This window comes from Protopterus annectens, chromosome 9.part0, assembly GCF_019279795.1.
Source record: "Protopterus annectens isolate FY-2018-M chromosome 9.part0, PAN1.0, whole genome shotgun sequence".
In the NCBI taxonomy this organism is placed as follows: domain Eukaryota; kingdom Metazoa; phylum Chordata; order Ceratodontiformes; family Protopteridae; genus Protopterus; species Protopterus annectens.
In genome coordinates, this window is record NC_056743.1 from 511926367 (window position 1) to 511947720 (window position 21354).

A 21354-nucleotide genomic window follows, 5' to 3' on the forward strand; every position below is an offset into this window, starting at 1 on the left:
AAAATTACACAATAGCTAAGATAAAGACCATAGTGTCAGAAATGAATCAACACTTTTTTGTATGAAGAAACATAACACTGTGACATTAAAACTGAAAAGATGTACCACAGGTGATCTGTTGTATTCAGGACAAGCATTTTTATGATGCTTTCTTAACAGGAAGGTTACCAATGCTGTACAGCTAAGCTATATAAATCACTCATTTTCTTTTCCAAGAGCCACTGTTCAAAAAATTATACTATAGCACTTAATACCCAAAATCCAGTAAATGCACAGTAAACCTGAAAGTTCATTCTTTGTGAAATTTGCATCAAACATTTAGAGCAATGTTTTTCACTTTCAATATAAATAGAGACAATACAAAAACAAAATACTTTGTATGTTGGGTAGACACCATGCATCTGCACCTACTGGATTCTCTACTAAGTATAGTCACTTCTGATCTCCTCAAGATGGTGAAATGGAGTGATGCCCCTTTGTGGAAATTATCTCCCTTATAGTATATTAACCACTCATTGATCAAAAATGGAATTGTTGAATTACATTTTATCAATGAGTAAGTCACAACTTAAAGTCATCTAAATTCTTTCAAAAACACTTTTCCAAAAAAAAAACTACACTCACAAAACTAAACTACCATCATTCCAGATATTATGTCAAAGTCACCGAACATTGTCATCAACCTGAGCAAAGGTGCGGATGTTATGAAACAGATATTTCAAAGGACAGAATTTCATAAAAAACATCAGAAACAGTTCTGAAGGCATCAAGAGAACCACCTTTATTATTAAATATGAAGTTTTCTTCAAAATGGCACATGACATTTTTTTAATGAAACCAAAACTTCCCATGATTCTGTGATTGTTGACCAGTTTTTTTGTTTAATTGTAAAGCTCTAGCCTAAGTCTTATTTGAAAAGGTACATGCTGCTTATTAACAGCTTTGACTTTTTACAATGTGTCTAGAGACCTTTCTTACACTGATTTTTGAGATATTGATAAAAAATGGATCACTTAAGAATTTGGGGAAATTTGAACAAAATATCTGTACAAAATTCCATTCATCAAAATATTATCTATTATAATCAATATTTTCCAGTTAACTTGTATAAAATGATTATTTCAAAGCCCCTCAGTTTTCTCCACTATTAGTGATACTGAAAAAGTGGGGCTTTCTCCTCTGTTTTCTTCGAATTTACTTGCTATGATAATTTTAATGTCACAGCATCTTGGGGAAAAGTTTTGTGTTATTGGAGGTTGAGATTCAGACCTTAAAACTGACAGTTGTCAATCTTCAGAGCATCCCAGTTTTGATCTAGTCACCATTTTAAAGATTGCCATGATAAATAACATTTAACTCAGTTGTACTGCCACATAAACAAAGCCACTGCTCTGCATCTGTACAACTACAGTAATATACAGGCCTCATTTGATACACAAAACATGACAAGCACAATACAGCCACTGAACATTATAAGCAAGGATCGTCATAACTCACAAACACAAAAGCCCTATGTAACTGACTGCCTCAAATGAGGTTTGGGGAGGTTCTAGAAATATTTTTCTGCAATACCATCATATTATACAACAATACTATCAGCAGTAGCTACAAACAGCTGTGTGCTACCACTGAAGAAAATAACTCTGAGGAATACATGCAGAGAGGACCTTGAGGGAAGTCCACTGAGATCAGATGGGGAAAAAGACAAAACAGGAGCTACTCAAACATTATTAGATACCATAGTATTCATTTTTTTAAATAATCATAGTTTTCTCAACATTTTCATATACACAACATGGCCAAAGCCAAAAACATGCCAAAATGGGAAAACAACAGATAAAACATGTGACACAATATCAGCATTGATCTTAACATTCTAATAACTTTCCATATGAGAAATCCTTTTTAGAACCATTGCTGTGCAATACATAAAGTGACAGATTACTGGTCAAAGTAATGCTTGTAAATTGTGAGTATATTAAAAATACCATGTATATGACTGGTTCAGGAAGCTAAAGGCACTGGATCATGGGGATATCGTAGGTGATGGCTTCAAAGGTGGAAAGAATAGAAAAACAATCATAGGTCTATAGCATTTTCACTGCACAGTACAGCAAACATAGTTCATTTTAGATCACACTGAAGAAACTTGTTAGTGACTTGAAGACATGTGAATTTCATGAAAAGTGCAGTTATTTTATAAAAGAACGCTACACTCTAAATAAGGCACGTTCTCTTTCAGTTCAATACTTAGCCATAATACTTTATTACCATATTGTCTTCTATTTAAATATATGATATGGAAATACCCAAAAGATGATTGCAAAATCCAATATTTTGCCAAACAAAATTTCACTCACGAGGAGACAAATCACCACATTGTCTTCCATCTGAAGTTACAATATGATACTGAACAGAGGGTTATATAATTTATGCTGATCTTATGTTAATTTTATGTGACCAAAATATGATCATTATCAATGACAAAATTGTCTCCACAAATATTAAATGACTGTGATTCAATTTTGCCTACAGCAGTTAGTCTATGGGGGTCTGGTAAATATTATGCAGTATGATAAATGATGTAAGAATGTTGGAAAAAGCAAGACTTTATAAATATTTCTCCAGATTACTTATTAGTTCAGGAAGACAGTGCTTTCTTTTAGTGAGGACAGCCAATAGCTTAAGGAGTAAATGCCAAAGTAAAATGAGTATCTATCATCAGGACAGAAAAAAAAATATTTATTTATTTTTGGAATATTCCAACAATGAAGAAATAATCTACACTTACTATTACTGATAAAATTGGGATTTGGTTGCAGCTGAAACTGTTATTAAGTTCAGTAATTAAGTCACACTAACCTTGTAGTTTCAAGTACTCCACTCAGTAATTGTACCAGAGGGAGGAAAGTATTTCCTATTAACATATGATATAAATATTTGCCTTACAGAATTACATTTACATAATTTATAGATTTGATTGGTCCACTGCTTATAGTAATAGTCGAATTGCCTATGAATGGTTGCAACAAGATAAACTCTTTGAGTTACCCTAATTTTTTCACCATATTTCGGGCTTCCCAGATTTAATACATAATAATAAAAGGAAGTTTAAAAAGATGATCATGTTTTGCTAATAAAAAGGAGATATTTACTTGAGATACTAATACTTTTAACTAACAACAAGAGTGAAATGACCTGCTATACTAAAGGGTTTGCTCAGTTTGGAAATATTATGAATGGTAAATTTGGGATTTTAAGCCTACCATTTAGGTTTGGATTAGACAGATTATTTAAACTTACCCTAGACTTTTTATTACGCCTTGCAAAGTTGAAAATTAACTTATTTAGGATTTAAACCGTTTGTTCAGAAGGTATGAAATGGAGGTTGTTACAAACATAAAATATCTTGGGGAAAATTTTAATTCTGACAACAAAGCCTCTTGCAAAAATGTTACATTTACATTTATTCCAAGATTCTAAATGTAATTAAACAAAATATCAAGAATAAGAGCATTTACAAGCCATTTGACCTTCAAGAGCATTCAGAAACATACACTGATTACACATCACTCCACTCTGAACAACATTAATAATGCAAGTCTTTTTAGAAAAGTAATATGTATTTGTGCAACAATGTGTAATGTGTGCTAACAGGACACAACATAAACCAGCTGACAGCAACATCAAAAATACACAATTATGTAAAAATGCCTGTTGTATTACAAGTTACAATTCTATCTTATAAAAGCAAGTATGTTTTAAATAAAAAAATACTGCACAAACTTGCACAAGCTACCACAGAAGTGCTACACAGCAAACTGACAGAGACAGTCACATCTTCCAAAAGATAGCACTTAAATATCTAATAATTTTAGTCAACAAAGATCTTTATACTAGATGAAGAGCCTAGTACAGCAAAACTGACAAATTAATGGTTAAGTCAGGGTTGTAATGATAAAAATACAGGAATCAACCCAACAATAAAGGTGGTCAGACCTGAAAATGGAAGTACTACAACTAGGAATACCAGTAAATAAGTAATAGTAATACATACACAGAATAAGCAATCATGCTGGGGCTGCTCGTCTCACAAAGGAATGTTAGAGTAAGACATGGTTTAGTAATAACATTGCTATAAACAAGTTTAAAGCTAGTTTGGTTTCCTGGACAAATATTACAGCAAAAAGGGATAACTGTCCCTGATAATAAGAGTAACTGCCTAAAAATAAAGTCCAAGTAGGCAGCTGTATTGTGTAGTGGGATAAAGACTTAACTACACTGCAGACAATCTGAATTCAATTAAACACAAAGACAAAGTGAAGTGACCAAACTGATAAAAACAAGTACCACAGTGGAACTCACAGCACTGGGTAAGGTCTTGACCAAGACTTTAACTCCCAAGAAAGAACACACCAATTGTAAAACCAATGATTTAATTAAGCACTTTCATTTCCAAGAGAAACTTCATAAGAATCACTGAACACAGCAAAGAAGACATTTAAATACTTTACATCATTAGTCACATGATCCAGTCAATTAAAGTCAAATAAATTAAAAAACAATCACATTAATAAAGGATACAAATCAAATATATGTATAAAATATATATAGAATATTCAAACTAGTAACAAGGATTTTAATTTAAGCAAACAGTTGATGGAAATCTTGCCATTTAAACGTGGGCTTATAGTAGCATTGTTTTTTATTTGCCAATGAAGTTCACGAATCTCCAAGGAGAGCTCCTCTGCACTTCCCCTAGGATTAGGTCTTGAAGTATCTATACCCAAAACCAAAAAATCATGCCCAGGGAACTCAATGGTGTGCTTAGCCAAAGTGTTATTGTAATCTTTTTTATGAATACTGTAGAGATGTTTTCATATACATTCTTTGAAAGCCTGTTTAGTTTTCCCCATAAAGAAATGCTTACAACAAAGTGCTGCATACACTATTACCTTTGAATAACAGGTGAATAAAATTTGGGGCTGATAACAATAGTTCCCAGTATTACCATTTCTGTATTCAAAATGTAATTACATACACTACAACAACCACACTTATGAGTCCCCGTTATTATTATTAAATTGTTGGTGATTAATGTTGCACTCCCATCAGTTTCTTATGGCAAGTGCCTCTCCAAACTGTAAACATAGGGGAAGTCGCAATCCTCTTGTCGAAATCATCTACATATTTAAAAATAATCCAGTATTTTGTGATGTTCTTAATCCCATCATAATCTAAACTAAAATCTGTAGTGAACATTGTAAATCAGTTCACAGAGGGAATGTTACTCATCCCCTGACAAAGGTTGGGACAATTCCCCAATAAGAGGACATAAATGCCAGACTCCCTCTTTAAGACCACCTCATTCATGATATCAGTAAAATGTTTAGTGGATACCCACATCTTAAAAACATACCCTTCAATTTTTTACATTCTAAAATAAATTTGGTAAACTCTGACACCATCCTGGCAGCCCTAACCAAGTGCCCTTTAACCACAGACTTTTTCTGATACAATGGGCGATTACTTGTAAAATGCATCACAGAATTAGAATAAGTGGGTTTTCTGAAAACTGGAGAAGACTACCTATATCTTCTATTCCAATTAATTCAATGTCTAAGTAGTGTAAGACATCTTCAGAAACTGTGTGCAAATTTAAAAAAAAATATTTGTGTTAATATTCTTCAAAAAAATCACAAATCTTTTTTCTGTTTGTCTGTCCAGAAGATACAAATGTCAACAAGGTATCTTGTGAATAAAGACCAGGATTTTGAAAAATCTGTATTCCTAATAAATTTCTTTTCCCACATTGCCATCACAATATTGGCAAAAACAGGAGTGTAAGACAGGCCCATATCTACATCTTCTTTTTGTCTATAAAATAACCCATCAGAATAAATAAAACTGTATGTCAAGACCAATTCCATCAAATTGACAATAACTTTGGTTTCCCTACCACTCAAATTACTATTTTCAATTAAAAATTCCATCAACCATTCAAGACCCTGTCGGTGTGGTATGTTGGAAAATAAATCTTTCACATCTATTGCAACAAATAAAATATTCTCCTTGTAAAGGTCATCTGAAATCCATGTTAAAAAATCCCAGGAGTCTTTCACTAAATAATCATGCCCCTGGATCAACCCCCTTGAGTTTTAATTTAATAAATTTAGTCAAGGGTAACGTTTTTAAAGTCTTCGCATCAACTATGGGTCTCAAAGGTGGGTCTACTAAGCTCTCCTGAACTTTCGGTATCCTGAATATAAACTAAAAACCAAAAAATGGTCTACCTTCAAACAACCATAATCAGTCTGACCAATTTCCCCTTGCATGAGCATGTCATACAATGTACAATCAATCCTTTTACAGGCTATATTAATTTCATTGTGGTACCCTTCCTCATAAGTGTCATCCCCTAAAATAACCATGATTGTATTGGTATAATCAATTGAGTTCATCAAGACCAGGCCTTGCCCTTTGTCAGGTTTTATGATCCTGACCTCTATTTTCCCACAATGTCTTAAGTAATTTAAATTCATCATTGGTCAAATTAGATCTACCGGTCTTTATCTTATTATACAAATGGTCATGGATATCTCATTCACAAAGATACTCAAAAATATGTAGGATGAGATACAGTGGGGGATTAAAAGTGCTTAATCTCTTCAGAGATAGATAGCCAGAAAAAATTTTCCTGTGGAAATAAACGAAAATAGAGTTTTCTCACATACAATTTCAAATCTAACACCACCTCAGCAATGTTAGCTCTGGCTGTAGGAACAAATGAAAACCCTTTAGAAAAAAAAAATCAGAAACAGTCATGTTAGTATAATTGTATATGTTAAAGACTCCAGATTTGTTAATGTACACAGTGTCTAGTTGTTCCAATGGTTCCAGCTGTTCCGTGTCCCCTCTTTTGAATACTGCACATTCCTCTGCAAGTGGGACTGCTTGTTCAATGTATTTTATTGGGATCAAATCCTCTCCAATCTTCTTAAAAGGCGAGTAGGAGCTAAAGGGTTCTCAGGTTGTTCGCATACATGGTTAATCGTCTCATGAAACTCTTCTTTTACTTTGTCAGGGTCATCCTCTGGTGAATGTAAGGACCATGCCTGTAAACTTGGTGGGGTTCAATAAGCTTTCCCTTTATCATATTCCAACCCATAACATTTTAATTTAGCCTCTTTATTTTTCAACTCTGTCATTAAGTTGCCTGGTCTACCAAAAATATCATTGTACTTGTAAGAAAATTGACCAAACAAAATACCATTCATAGTGGAAGAATCCCAGGTTTTAACCTCTAAAGAAATCTTGTCCATAGTTCTAAGATTACCTTCTATAAGAACCTCCATAAGTTCACATCTGTGCCAATCAAATAATGCTAAAAGTTGTTTATGTAAATCGGAACCCTTACCCAGGCCAGTTGGGTATTTCCAACAACATAACCACTTTGGGACTCTTCCCAGCATGATGTTCTGCCATAAATAACTATTTTCCACCTGAAGTTTTCTAAACTTTGTAATTAATCAATCTAACTGTTTTAGCTGTGTTTCCAAAGTACCATAAGAAGCAGGACTGGCCTCCGCAAGAGAGACATTCTTACTGAACCACTCAGTTAAATTGAAAACGTTACCTTGCCGTCCAGCTGGTAAATCATGTGCAAACATCCCATCAGTGTTAGGATTTGTTTTCCGTGCCTTGTCCAGGCCAGTTTTAGTACATTGTTCTGGTGTAATACAGGACTCGTGCTGTGTTGCAAAGATCCTTGGAATATCATTGAAAAGAGATCTAGAATGGCCAGACACAAAAGCATGAGCCTCGGAACTGTCTGGACACACAAAATTCATATGTGAAAGTTGCTGAGACAGTTGCTGAATGTTAGCAGTCAAACTGGTCATTGTGGAATTAAAGTGAACTTGAAATAGTTCAAACCCTTCCAATAGCTGAGAGTCCGTCCGAGCAGATGTCATAGCGGACCACAAAAACAACCTGTTAACCACAAAGACAAAGCAAAGCCACCAAACTGATAAAAACAAGTACTACAACATAACTCACAGCACCAGGTATGGACTTGATCAATACTAACTCCCAAGGAAGGACAAGCCAATAGTAAACCATAACAATTATTTAATTAAGCGTTTTCATTTCCAAGAGAAACTTCATCAGAATCACTGAACACAGCAAACAATCCATTTAAATACTTTACATCATCAATCACATGATCCAGTCACAGTCAACGAAATGAAAGCTATCACATTAATAAAGATTAAAAATCAAATATATGTACACAATGCATATAGAGTATTCAAACTAGTAATAGTGATTTTAATTTAAGCAAACAGCTAATGGAAATCTTGACATTTAAACCTGGGCTTACAGTAGGATTGTTTTTTATTTGCCAATGAAATTCACATACCTCCAAGGACAGCTCTTCTGCACTTCTCCTATGATTAGGTCTTGAAATTACCCAAAAACAAAAAATCATGCCCAGGGAACACAGTGATGTGTTTAGCCAAAGTATTATTGTAATCTTTTTTATTAATACTGTAGAGATGTTCTCATATACATTCTATGAAAGCCTGTTTAGTTTTCCCTATATAGAAACACTTACAACACTGACAACACTGACAGAGTGCTGTGTACATTACTCCCTTTGAATAACAGGTGCAATAAAATTTGGAGCTGATAACAGTATTTCCCAATAGGGCCATTTCTACATTCAAAATGTAATTAAAACATTTGTCAGGGGATGAGCAACATTGGGGAAATTCTACGTGTGGCTGTTGTAGTGTATACAACACTCAGTCAGTATTGTAAGTATTTCTATATAGGGAAAACTAAATGGGCTTTCAAAGAATGTATACGAGAACATCCTTACAGAAATAATAAAAAGATCACAATAGCGCTTTGGCGAAACACATCATTGTGTCCCCAGGACGTGATTTTTTTTTGTTTTTTGGTAAAGATATTTTAAGACCTAATTGATGTTTGGTTTTACTATTGGCTTGTCCTTCCTTGGGAGATAAAGTCTTAGTCAAGACCTCACCTGGTGCTGTGAGTTCCATTGTGGTACTTGTTTTAATCTGAATTCAAGTAGTAGCTAGGTACCTGTTGAAGCTGGCTGGAGAAAGAATAGAGTGAGCAATCATTGCTAGCTCATCCAACTCAGGGTGAGGTATGTGGGTCTGTCTCACCACAAGGGTTAAACCTAGTGAAAGCCCTAGGTGTCACTTAGTGGTAGGTGAGGCAGCTCAACCTGCAATGTCAAGGTGCTTAGTACTAGAAAGAGCAAATGGTGTGGGGTAGGGTTTGCTCCCAATGGGGAAAGGGAAGGCTACCCTCCAGCCCTGCTACCAACCTCATGACTCTTGCTGGAGAACAGAAGACTTGATCAGGATTCCCAAGTTGAAACAGTTAGGACTCTTGCCCAGCCCAGGAATGTCCAGCTCACATGTCCCTGGAATTAATGTAATCACTATATTGGCAGGTACCTGGCAAAATCCTGGCTGGTGGGAGTATGTGAAAAAGCGAGAGAGATGATGGAATAAGGTCAAAATTACCTTGTTATGAATGTATCACTGTCAATTAATCCTTCATCCTAACATAGTATCACCCAGTATCAGACTTGTATTGAAAATGGTATTAATAAAAGTAATATGACAATAGCATGTGTGTGGGGTCAGGCTAAAGAAAACTGATTTAAAGATGTCACACACTTGTTCTTTCTTTCTAGTACTTTCTAGAAGTAGCACAATTCATCTGCAAAATGTGGGTAACCTTGTGACGTTTTCTTTTTTAAATGTAAAAAGAGATGAACTTAAGGAAAATGTACAAATCTATTCTTTGAACTGTAAATTATAATTACTTGCATCTCCTATGCCAGCAGGTCATGACATGCCATTACAGTCTACTTCAAAGAAATAATGGACTAGAACTGTAAAAGCAAAACAGATATTTAAATGAAGATAATTAAGAGATGTATGTGAAATCTTGAGCAAGTTTACTGCTCTGGACTGATTAAGTAATCTCTTCTCCTTTACAGCTGGAATTCCTGGTTGAGTTACTTTTACTGTGGAAAAGCAAACCACTGAAATATGCTAATGTATTTTTCTCTATGGAAAAGAAGATTTCCTTAGTATATTAATGTATAACAAGTGGGGGATCTAAAGAGGAATGACTTGTTTTATAATGTAGTTTAATGTAATGTAAATAGATCTGTGTTTCTGTGCAAAAGGAAACAATGCAATGGTCTCTGGGGAGCAGGACTGAGGAAATGGAATGTATAAATATTTGAAACTGGCCTTTCTGTCTTGTTTGGGCTTAGATGAAATTGGTGGCACATCTGTGAAAAGCTTTGTTATAATGCAATGTAAATTATTTTTCCAACTTTGAGGAGTTAGGGACAGCATTTTTAATAAGAGGTTACTCAGACATTTAATCATTTAGAAATCAGATTTTTGTGAACATATTCTGTCCAATATAACTAAATGTTATTTTAATCTTCCATGTGCACACTTGTCTTCATCTGCATATTTAATATGGAACTACATTGCTTGCACTACTTATCTATTTACTTTTCAACTCTTACAATTATACAGATTTTTATTATCTGAGAAGTAGGTTAATTAGTCATCTCTGATATCCCTGCACAGCAAGAACTTTTGGGCCTACATCAATGAAAACATCAATGTGTATAATTATATATTTAGTTCAGTCAACCACACCAGGAATCTACAGGACACTGCCCATATCCAGGGTGGTAGCAGTATCACCACAATAGGAAGAAAACTGTGTAGAAATGGAAAATTTTACTAGCCTTCCACAGAAATTGTATATGCATAAATAACAAGTTAACATTGGTAAAGGACACTGGAAGACATTGTGGCTAATAGAATAAGAAGTCAGAAAGTGCCCTGAGGTGCTATAACAGCACTCAGCTCTGCCAATTCATCACCCTCTCCACTAGGCATGGGCAGTGTAAAACCAGAGAAAAATAAATGGCTTCCAGCTAGACAAACAGTCGAGCTCCTACTCATTTCACAATTGTTCAAATTTTCATATAATCAAACAATCTGTTAGCCAATAAACTCAGAAAACAGATTACTTCCTATTATCCAAGTAGTCACAGACTTTCAAGATCCATTCTTCAAATCTGATATCCAGTCTTCATTGCAACAGACCACAGAATCTCCATTCCAGGCCCTAAACTATGGGAATCTCTCCCATCCCTTCTTAAAGATATTTTTTTCCTGCTCATAATTTCAGTCTCAGCTGAAAAATTCAAAAACAAGCAAAATGCAACTGTCATCTCTAAGGACAACATCGTAATTTTACTATCTTCTTTATTACCTCCTCACATTTTAATTCTTTACCTTTTTCTCATCCAACATAGCTTGCATTTTAAGCATTTTTTCCATAGAGAATTTAGTACATGCATGTTTTGTACAGTACATATTCTATATAATCTGTTACACTGTTTTATATATATTTTTATTATAACTCTGCATCATATAATTACTTTTTAAGTTCTTGTCTGATACTTTTGTTGTATTCTTATTCAGTATTGCTTGTGCTATAACAACTGCTATTTTTCTATATTATCCTGGGATGAAACTGAAATTGGTTAGATGTGATCGGTGCTCTGTGCCAGTTAACAAATTTAAATAAATGACTCACTTTAGGTGTTACCCCAAAAGAAAATTCACACACCATGTTCATTTTATTTTGTAGTTTTCTGCAAATGCTGTCCTAACACAAAGTCAGCTATGAGGAGTAACAGTTGCCAGCGTCACCATCCCCTTATTAAGCAGCCATACTTTTCGGCATTCCAAAGTACAGGTGTGTGTTACTTCCCTTTAGCTACATCAAACACACTTTACATGTTACTATGAACAAGTCGGGAAGTGAAATGCATGGTTATTTCATATTCTGGATTCAGAATACAGGACAGAATGTTATGCAGAGCAGAGTGACCTGCAAACATTGCCAGTCTTGCTGATACCATCTTGCTGAGTCCCAATAATTTTCTATTTTGTGTTCTAAAGAACAGTTTTGCACTCATTTTTATAAGATTGTATAATATTAAACCTGCTGCATATTATCTAGTCAATGTAGTGAATGAAGTGGCATATGTGCTACTCTTTCTGTTAAAAATGCTTTTTATTTATGTCTGCAGAGGATATTCCTTCACGTTCTTGCTTCTCGATGCTACACTACTGATGTTAATAATAATGTGCATTGTTAGAAACAAATACAGTCCAAATAAAAGGGAGATTACCCAACCTGTAGAAATATCTTGCAACTTACATTAAGATAAAACTGACCAGACACTCCCTTGTACTTCATTGTCCTTTCCTGAGACCCTTCCAGAGGGAATCCATGGCTTTTTATTCTTCTCTCATAAATGTCCTTTCATGTCTCCTCTTTTTATTCAGACTAGTCCGACAGGTAGTAAGTGCTTTCTATATGTGCACAGCTTGCAACACCTTGTAGCCACGATACAATTCACTGTTTTTTCAGGTGCTAATGGACAGTACTACAGTCCTCCTCAATTCAGGTGTTCTGCCTCAGAGAACATCTTTCACCAGTTCTTTCATCACCTGATTTGGTATCACATATAACAAGTGTGCCTTTTCCACATTTGTTTTCTTCAGCATTGTCATTCCAGTAAAAGCAAAGGTGGGATGAAATACCATTTTATTTATAATCAGTGGGATAGCACACATTTTTTAACTTAACTTTAAAGATGAAAATGGTACGAGACCTTCATTTCAAGGATGCAGAAGCCATCATAGAGGATTGCAACCAATATGTTACTCACTCTCTGGCCCCTCCAAAATGCTACCTCAGAATTTATCACACAAGTAATAACTGCCAGTTATCTCAGTCTTTTATGAGAATATCAGCCATGCCACCCAAACTTATAACAATAAAAAAATGCATCAAATTTTAATTATTATTACTTCTGCTACAGGTATAACTATGACTGAGGATTCCTTCATGTTTCCAGAGACGTGTACTTTATTTAACATTTGCTAATCAGGAAAGTCTGACTTGAAATGAAGCCAATTTTCAGCCGATGCCCAGGAGAAATGCTCCAGATTCATGTCTTTGTAACATGGGAGGAAACCTGAGCATCTAGAGGAAACCCACATGACCACAAGGAGGACATGCAGACTCCACACAAAAGGCACCCAAGCCGAGAATTGAACTGGAGAACCTCTTGCTGTGAGGCGACAACTCTACTGCTGCACCACTGCACCATTCATGATTCCATGAAAACAATTTTCTTAAAATCCTGATAACAGTTATTATTTGAAATCATAAAGTGCATACAAGGAAAGAGGAACTGATTACTGCTTAGTCTTGGAAAGTCTTGCCACAACTCAATGCAAAAAGTATAGAAGACAAATTACACAGACCCTGCTATCAGACTATGACGAAAGAAAAACAAAAATACAGTATAGTGTTTACGTTTTGAAGAAAATGGTGCTCACTGGAGAGCTTTTTAAAATACTTATTCAGACCAGCCTTATAAACATGTAATGACACACTAGGGTGTGGCATGTGGGCTCCTTAACTGTTCAGCGAAAGTATGGAAGGTAGACAAGGATGGCTGTTTAGGAAAAATGCTAGAAAATGAGAAGGTTGAACTAAGAAATCACTGAAGCATTTTGTGGCTGTTTATGCACCTTGGGAGTGGGATGCATCTTTTAGCAGACAGTAATACATGCCCCTGCATTTCTGCAATTATATGTTGCAACCGAGATGTGCAAAAAGCAGTTTATCGTAGGATCATAACATCTTGTGGTTTACATAAATGAATACTATAAAACTCTTGTGTGTTCCTAAATTTCATTATGACTTGGATTGTATCTGATATAAATATCCAGGAATTAATATTTACAAAACAAAATTACTGCAATATGAAGTATCTGAATGCTTACTTAGAATGTCATGAAAGAAAATTGTGTCACTACTTTCATAAGCATACCCTTACTGTATGTTATTTGTATTACATTTTGTGGACTTGATATATAACAAACACACTAGAATCACATAAGATATGTTATAAGACCACGTCCTCTCTGACTCCCTTTCCATATTTTACACATGTATCCTTGTACCATGAATACACTTACATATGTGTTCACAGAGGGCTGTATACACCGAGTAGTGCCATCATATATGAAGGCTCTGCAAAAAGTTGCATAGCAAATATGTCATTTCCAATGTGAAGTGTTCACACTTGAAAGACATTCTGAATTACAGTTCCTTTTCTTTTCACAGTTGGAAGTCAATTTTCTTGTAGCTAGCCTTAAACCATAAAAAGCAATTAAATGTGGGTATTGAATGAGCTCCCTGCATTTTATTTTGTAAAATGCTATTTGTTCTGTAATTGGTAGTAAGGTTTAATTAGAAATGAGACTATGCTATCATAACACAAAGGTATCTCAAGCATTGATATAGGTGTGCAGTATATACATAGTCACATTTTATGTGTTTATGCAGAGGGAAAACCACACACTCCTGTACCAATTAGTATTCGTAAATATGTTTGCATAAGTTTTCTCTTCATACTCATTGTTAGAAACTATTTTTATTTCAGAATGAGAGAGAGAGAGAAAGAAAAAAACATGCACATACCTGCCTGCATCAATGTGTTTGTCAGCCTATTGGTAGCCGCATATAAATACATAAATTTGTGTCATTTTTTTTTTTCATTGCTAGTTAAATACAACAATAACAGCTCATAATTATTAGTTCTGCTACAACAAACTGGAAAACCAGATAGTTACAAAATGACTATTCAGAATGCAGTTCAGTGAAGGTGTGGTTGTGATTGTGAGGGTGTGTCAGTGATACTGGGTTAAAGCAAAAGTTGTGTCAGACTAAATAACATTTCTGCTTTCGTGATTTGCATGAAAAGGCCAGCTAGAGCAAATTTGCTACTATATAAGGATTAGCAGGGGAAAATATTCAGAATAAGTACGCCCTTTGGGGAAATTAGTAGATGCAGTCAATCCAAAAACAGCCCCCCTAAAAGCAAAACGAGGACCTTGTTATACAGCATTTTAGGAATAACAGTAGAAGGCAGATGAAAAACTGCTGAAATCCAAGTAAAATAATGATCTACAAAAACACATTTAAAAGTAAATCCCGTTGGAATGAGGGGAAAGGCAGACACAGAATCATTAAAGATTTTTTTTAAATATATTGTGTGTCCACAGCTTCTGAAATTCTAAGTCAGTCAACAGAGAATACCAATGGATGAGAACTCTTACCTTATTCTCTACCTACTTTGCTGTTCAACAGATATCTTGGCCTTTGAGCATGAAGATATGGCTGTAATAAGATGTCACACCCAACATCATTATAATACTATTGGACGAAGCGGAATGAAATCAACATTTTATTTATTAAGAGAGTCGCAGTCACTGTAGTTAGCTAGAACCAAGCTAACAAAATGTCTCATTTGAAAAGCAAAGCACATCACTGCTACAATTTTTCGTTTCAGAGATGGAGGCTTCCAGTTCCCGACAACAAGCTGGTACCTGTGCACTGGTACAGTAGTAGTACCACAACCATTTTTTTTTTAACTGGAAGCAGTTCATTTACAGACAGTGCACCATCCTTGCAATGCAAGAAAAAAAAAAAGGTCTTACCTGCTCAAAACATCATTTAGACAGTCTTTCGACCGCTGCTGCTAACGTGAGCCAGTGTCCGCATCCTTCTTTAGCGTTATACCTAATTCCTAGCCCAGGCTTTTACATCCATTCAGCATCCTCCCATGGCACAGTAGGCAGCTCCTGTATCCCTGGCCGCCACGCCTGCTGCTGCGCGCACAAGAAGGCAGCTGGACCAGGGCCCAGTAAATCCTCGATGTACAGCGGTAGGGGGATTGGTTCGGTCCAAACAGGGGATTGGGCGCAGTCGGTACAACTACCGTTCGAGGGATCTGCTTATCCCACCAATACGAATGACACACGCTGCTGATCACTAGAAATCTGTGCCCCAATGATCATGGCAAAAAACAAGACGCTGCTTTGCTGTTTTGTAGCGCCCCCTCATGTTTTTTCATGAACCATCTATCTCAGCCAGGATGACTCAAGCTCCCATCTGTAGCTTGTCAGGATGGCAATAGAACACCCACCCACAACCTGCCCTGAGGATGCCAGTTTTATTTTGTTAAGAGCGCAATGCTCATCACTTAGAGGCATAAATGTAATGCCAACCTGTTTTTTTCTTTAGGGGCTTAGAGATACGTGTACTGATTCGGAATAAGCCCAAGATGAAAGATATCCAGCTGTATTCAGGGAAGGAAAGAAAATATTCGGCTCCAACGGTCCTGAAGACCCGATCAACTTCAGCTAAGATTTGCAAAAGTAAAAGGGAGGGGCGAGTGTCTCAATGCCGGACAATCTGTACTTCGGGATAAGTCTTACTTCTTAACATATCTGCCCTTAAATAATTCCAGGCAAAATACAAGGAAATATCATTTTATATATTTGCATTTTCCTGTAACCCAACATAGCACAACCACCACAAAATTACACGTTGAAAGTAAAATAGAAAAAAAAACACATTTAGTTGTTTCTGCTAGGCTGAACAAATGAAATACGTTAAGTTCAAGTTCTTCACTCTTCTGGTTGATTAAGCAGTGTGATCCTACAAACTGATGTGTCCGCACCTGGAGTGGCCTTCCTACTTGTTACGTACGTACGTGCTCACAGTGATCTTAAAGCAATAATTGTCATGTTTTAAACTGTATTTCATCCAGTACTGGATGCAATGAATGCCTTGTAATATATTAGGCTTTTATCTCATATCGATTAAATTTGTTCCCTGTGTCTTATGACTTTCCCTCCATTCATGACCGGGTCAGCTTATATTTGTGATGAGGACACTAGACAGGTCTCCTGGGTCGTGCGGCTGTCCGCATTCACTATCTCAACTTCCTTACTAGCCTTTGCCTTAAGTAAATCTATAAATAAAAATTCATCCGTTAAAAAAGGCAAACATTTAAATTAGGTATTGAATACCAAACATGATGATTGTTGCTTAAGTGGAAACAAAAGCACAAATTCCCAGCTGTGGCAACATTTCCGTTATGGAATAGATTTTTGCTTCCAGTTTTTAGCTTGAATCTAAAAATATCCTCCGGGCCACCTACACAGTCACTACATTTAACACAGTAATAACTTAGCAGAAGTGAACTTTGATTGTTGAACTCTTAGCGCTCATCTTTAAATGGGAAAACAAATCCTAAAATACTTCGTTGTATATTTGCGGGAAACCGAATGCAACAAAGCTCCCAGAAATCAAATGAGTGTGTGTGTGTGTGTGTGTGTGGGGGGGTATTTTTAAACATTCCTCTAAAGTTACTTAAAAAAGTTACTAGAATATGTTTTGCAGGAACCTGAACTTGTGTTTTACTTAATGGAAAAGAAAACATTTCAGCATTTTCCTGCCTCTCCTCTTTTGTTGGTTGTTATTAGTGATCACAACAAATGCAATCTTGTGATGGGATTTTCCTGAACCTTCCACTTTGTTCTACAGAGCCAGAATACTCACTATCTTTAGATTTCTTTTAGATTTCTACAGGTATAGCCAATCTTATCAGACAGTTAGACATGATTTTATTGGATGGGCAGTCCATCAAATATTTTTCCCATCCATTATCTTTACATATGTTTCCTTGCATTTGAAAGCAGTTGCATCATATTTTTAAACATTCCTCTAAATTTACTTAAAAAAGTTACTAGAATAGGTTTTGCAGGAACCTGAACTTGTGTTTTACTTAATGGAAAAGAAAACATTTCAGCATTTTCCTGCCTCTCCTCTTTTGTTGGTTGTTATTAGTGATCACAACAAATGCAATCTTGTGATGGGATTTTCCTGAACCTTCCACTTTGTTCTACAGAGCCAGAATACTCACTATCTTTAGATTTCTTTTAGATTTCTACAGGTATAGCCAATCTTATCAGACAGTTAGACATGATTTTATTGGATGGGCAGTCCATCAAATATTTTTCCCATCCATTATCTTTACATATGTTTCCTTGCATTTGAAAGCAGTTGCATCATATTTTTAAACATTCCTCTAAATTTACTTAAAAAAGTTACTAGAATAGGTTTTGCAGGAACCTGAACTTGTGTTTTACTTAATGGAAAAGAAAACATTTCAGCATTTTCCTGCCTCTCCTCTTTTGTTGGTTGTTATTAGTGATCACAACAAATACAATCTTGTGATGGGATTTTCCTGAACCTTCCACTTTGTTCTACAGAGCCAGAATACTCACTATCTTTAGATTTCTTTTAGATTTCTACAGGTATAGCCAATCTTATCAGACAGTTAGACATGATTTTATTGGATGGGCAGTCCATCAAATATTTTTCCCATCCATTATCTTTACATATGTTTCCTTGCATTTGAAAGCAGTTGCATCATATTTTTAAACATTCCTCTAAATTTACTTAAAAAGTTACTAGAATAGGTTTTGCAGGAACCTGAACTTGTGTTTTACTTAATGGAAAAGAAAACATTTCAGCATTTTCCTGCCTCTCCTCTTTTGTTGGTTGTTATTAGTGATCACAACAAATACAATCTTGTGATGGTATTTTCCTGAACCTTCCACTTTGTTCTACAGAGCCAGAATACTCACTATCTTTAGATTTCTTTTAGATTTCTACAGGTATAGCCAATCTTGTTAGACATGATTTTATTGGATGGGCAGTCCATCAAATATTTTTCCCATCCATTACCTTTACATATGTTTCCTTGCATTTGAAAGCAGTTGCATCATACTAACAGCTATGATAAAACCCTCACAAGGGCAAAAGCACTCACCTAAATATACACTATTATTTTTATTTTTGGACCAGAAGACTGCCTCTCTGTTTTTTTTTTTTCACCAAGACAAGAAGCAATATGGTGGTTAAAGTGATAGTCTGTCTATATTTTCTAGATTTTTCACATTAATACAGTTCTAGTAACCTAGTGTGCCACTCCATTGTGCCTACATGCATTTGATGTTTTGACTTGAGTTGTCACTTGATTCATATGGTTACAGATAATCTCAGAATTATAATTTTTCCATAGTTGTTTAATACAATCCAACCTCTATACTGTAATTTTGCATGCCCCTCTTCTATATCAGAAAATGCAAGGGAAACCTAAACTTTCCATCTCCAACTTTCTTGCATTTATACTTCTTATGCCTAAATTCCATGATGCTTACTGACAATTTTTGTTTTAATTGAGACCAATTATTCCAAGCATTAGACATGCAGACATCTACGTAAATGACAGACAAAGCTCTCAACACATAAAATAGACAGTGAAACCCTCTACCTCAAGCAGAACTCATTCTGAGGTACAAGTCTGTCCATCCCTAAGTCCTCTACTACTATCAAACATGTAGCTGAAGTCTCCACACCATACACTATGCATGCACACAGTCATAGGGCATCACTCACAAGGAAAGAAGTTAATGGCTCGGGTATTAAAATCCATCCTTAAAGCAAAAACAGAACATACTGAAGAAGCCTCATAATTGCATGCACTGACCATGTGTTCAGTAAACAGTCAGAATATCCTGCTTTCTTGCAGCTAAAATTAGGGAAATCACCAAGGCCATTAAGAATATGCAGGGTTCTTGTAATAAGTTTGACTTTGCAAAAAGTGCATGTCAGAATCTGTGACACTGGATACTGCTCTGTTCCCATGATGCAGCGGGAGCCATCTTGGGGATACCTTTTCCTAGGCTAGTAAATCCTTTATAGTTACTGTGATCCTGCACCTTCAATGATGATAGCATCTAAGTATGCAGAAAACATTGCTGGCTTAAATAAATGAACAAATTATTTAGAATATCCGCCCTGGGTTATTCATTGATTCCCTGCTTGGGAGGAAGTGGGTGAGACCCAAACATGCATTTGCAAGGGATGCGCTTCTTTCCCCACTAGCTTTTTTAGGCTGTGTCCAGATTAATGAAGGTTCCAAGTTAAATCCTAGAGAGCAAAAAGGTGAAGGTGGGACTCAACAACATCTGCAGTCTAATTAGTATCTTTGATATGTAGCAGTTTTATTTTCCTTTGTGGGAATTTTGATATGTAGAATCACAGAAATATGGTTCAAAAACTCATCCTTTATTTTGGAAACCTTTTGTTATGACATTTTCTGCTTTGATTAATGAGGGTGGATGCTGGACCAATCAATCCTTCAAAGATAGAGTTATAGAAACAAATAGTATTATATTATAATTTTGACATCTCAAGAATGACTTTTCTTGATAAGATTATAACCCTTTCCATAACTGAACTGGAATTTCTATGTGGTGACCCAGAATTATACCTCTACTGAGAACTAGGAGTCAATAAAGCAATAATCAGGCACAAACATCTACCACAGTTCATAAACATTAACAATTTCAAACAAATAGTAAAAAAAATGTCTAAATAGGGGCAGAAACATGATGGATAACATCCCAAGAAACATCCCTGCCAGCTGTGCTAAACTATGTCATCACATCTTCTTTTGAATCTGACCATGGTGTCGTGATGTTTCTGATATATACCAAACCTAATATAGAAAAATGATATCATTAAAGACTTGTCAAATCACACCTATGAGTGATATAAATAGTCACCTTCTATCAGTTGGCAAGGAATGTGCATTAGGTTCCACCTTGCAATCTACTGGTGAATCTTCCAAGGATCTTTACAATACTTTAACCAAAAGCATCAGTAAACTCATCTCCAAAATAAATATATTGCAAAATTATGCAACGAGCCTAAATTGTGGTATTAAAAAATCAACAAATTAATAAAAATAAAACAATTTACAAAGCTTCACATATCACCCAGTTAAACACAAAGCCATGCTCAACTATATCTAGAAGTAACTCTCAAACAATTAAAAAGAAGCAAAGCTGAAGTCAATGTAAAACTTACCTTCAGGACATAGTGAGAATAATAAGGCCATCAATAACCAAGTCAGAAAAAAAATGGAGGAAGAACAAGAATGTAGTTTCATAGAATCAAATATAATTAGCATAAAAGAACAATCAGATACTATTTTACATCCATTGAGAGATAGCTGGAGCACCCAAACCTACTCCTAAATCACAGCATATCGAAGTTAATGGCTTTACCCTCAAATTCACTTTCTAACGAAAAGATGAATTTTAGAGTCATATTCACACATAACATCCAGATGTAGTCATCAATGATGACCTCAAATGTGTTATTCACATCCAAAATACAATTAAAAAAATAACATTCTCATGACAAATTAGAACTCTTCTACAGTGCTTCTTACTACCTAACAGAGCATTCAAGAAAAAACAC

General features: G+C 35.4%; 1 protein-coding gene across 2 annotated transcripts in view; it reads right to left on the reverse strand.

The window, feature by feature from the left end:
• The window catches only part of ADD2 (adducin 2), a 906318-nt gene extending 890240 nt beyond the window's left edge, over positions 1-16078 (reverse strand). The window contains exon 1 of one of the 2 annotated variants that reach the window (XM_044083076.1): positions 15669-16073. The gene's annotated coding sequence lies outside the window, so the exon portion shown is untranslated. Of the gene's footprint in view, positions 1-15668 lie in introns of both variants that reach the window. The other variant, XM_044083077.1, reaches the window with a different exon arrangement.
• Positions 16079-21354: the final 5276 nt, after the last annotated feature.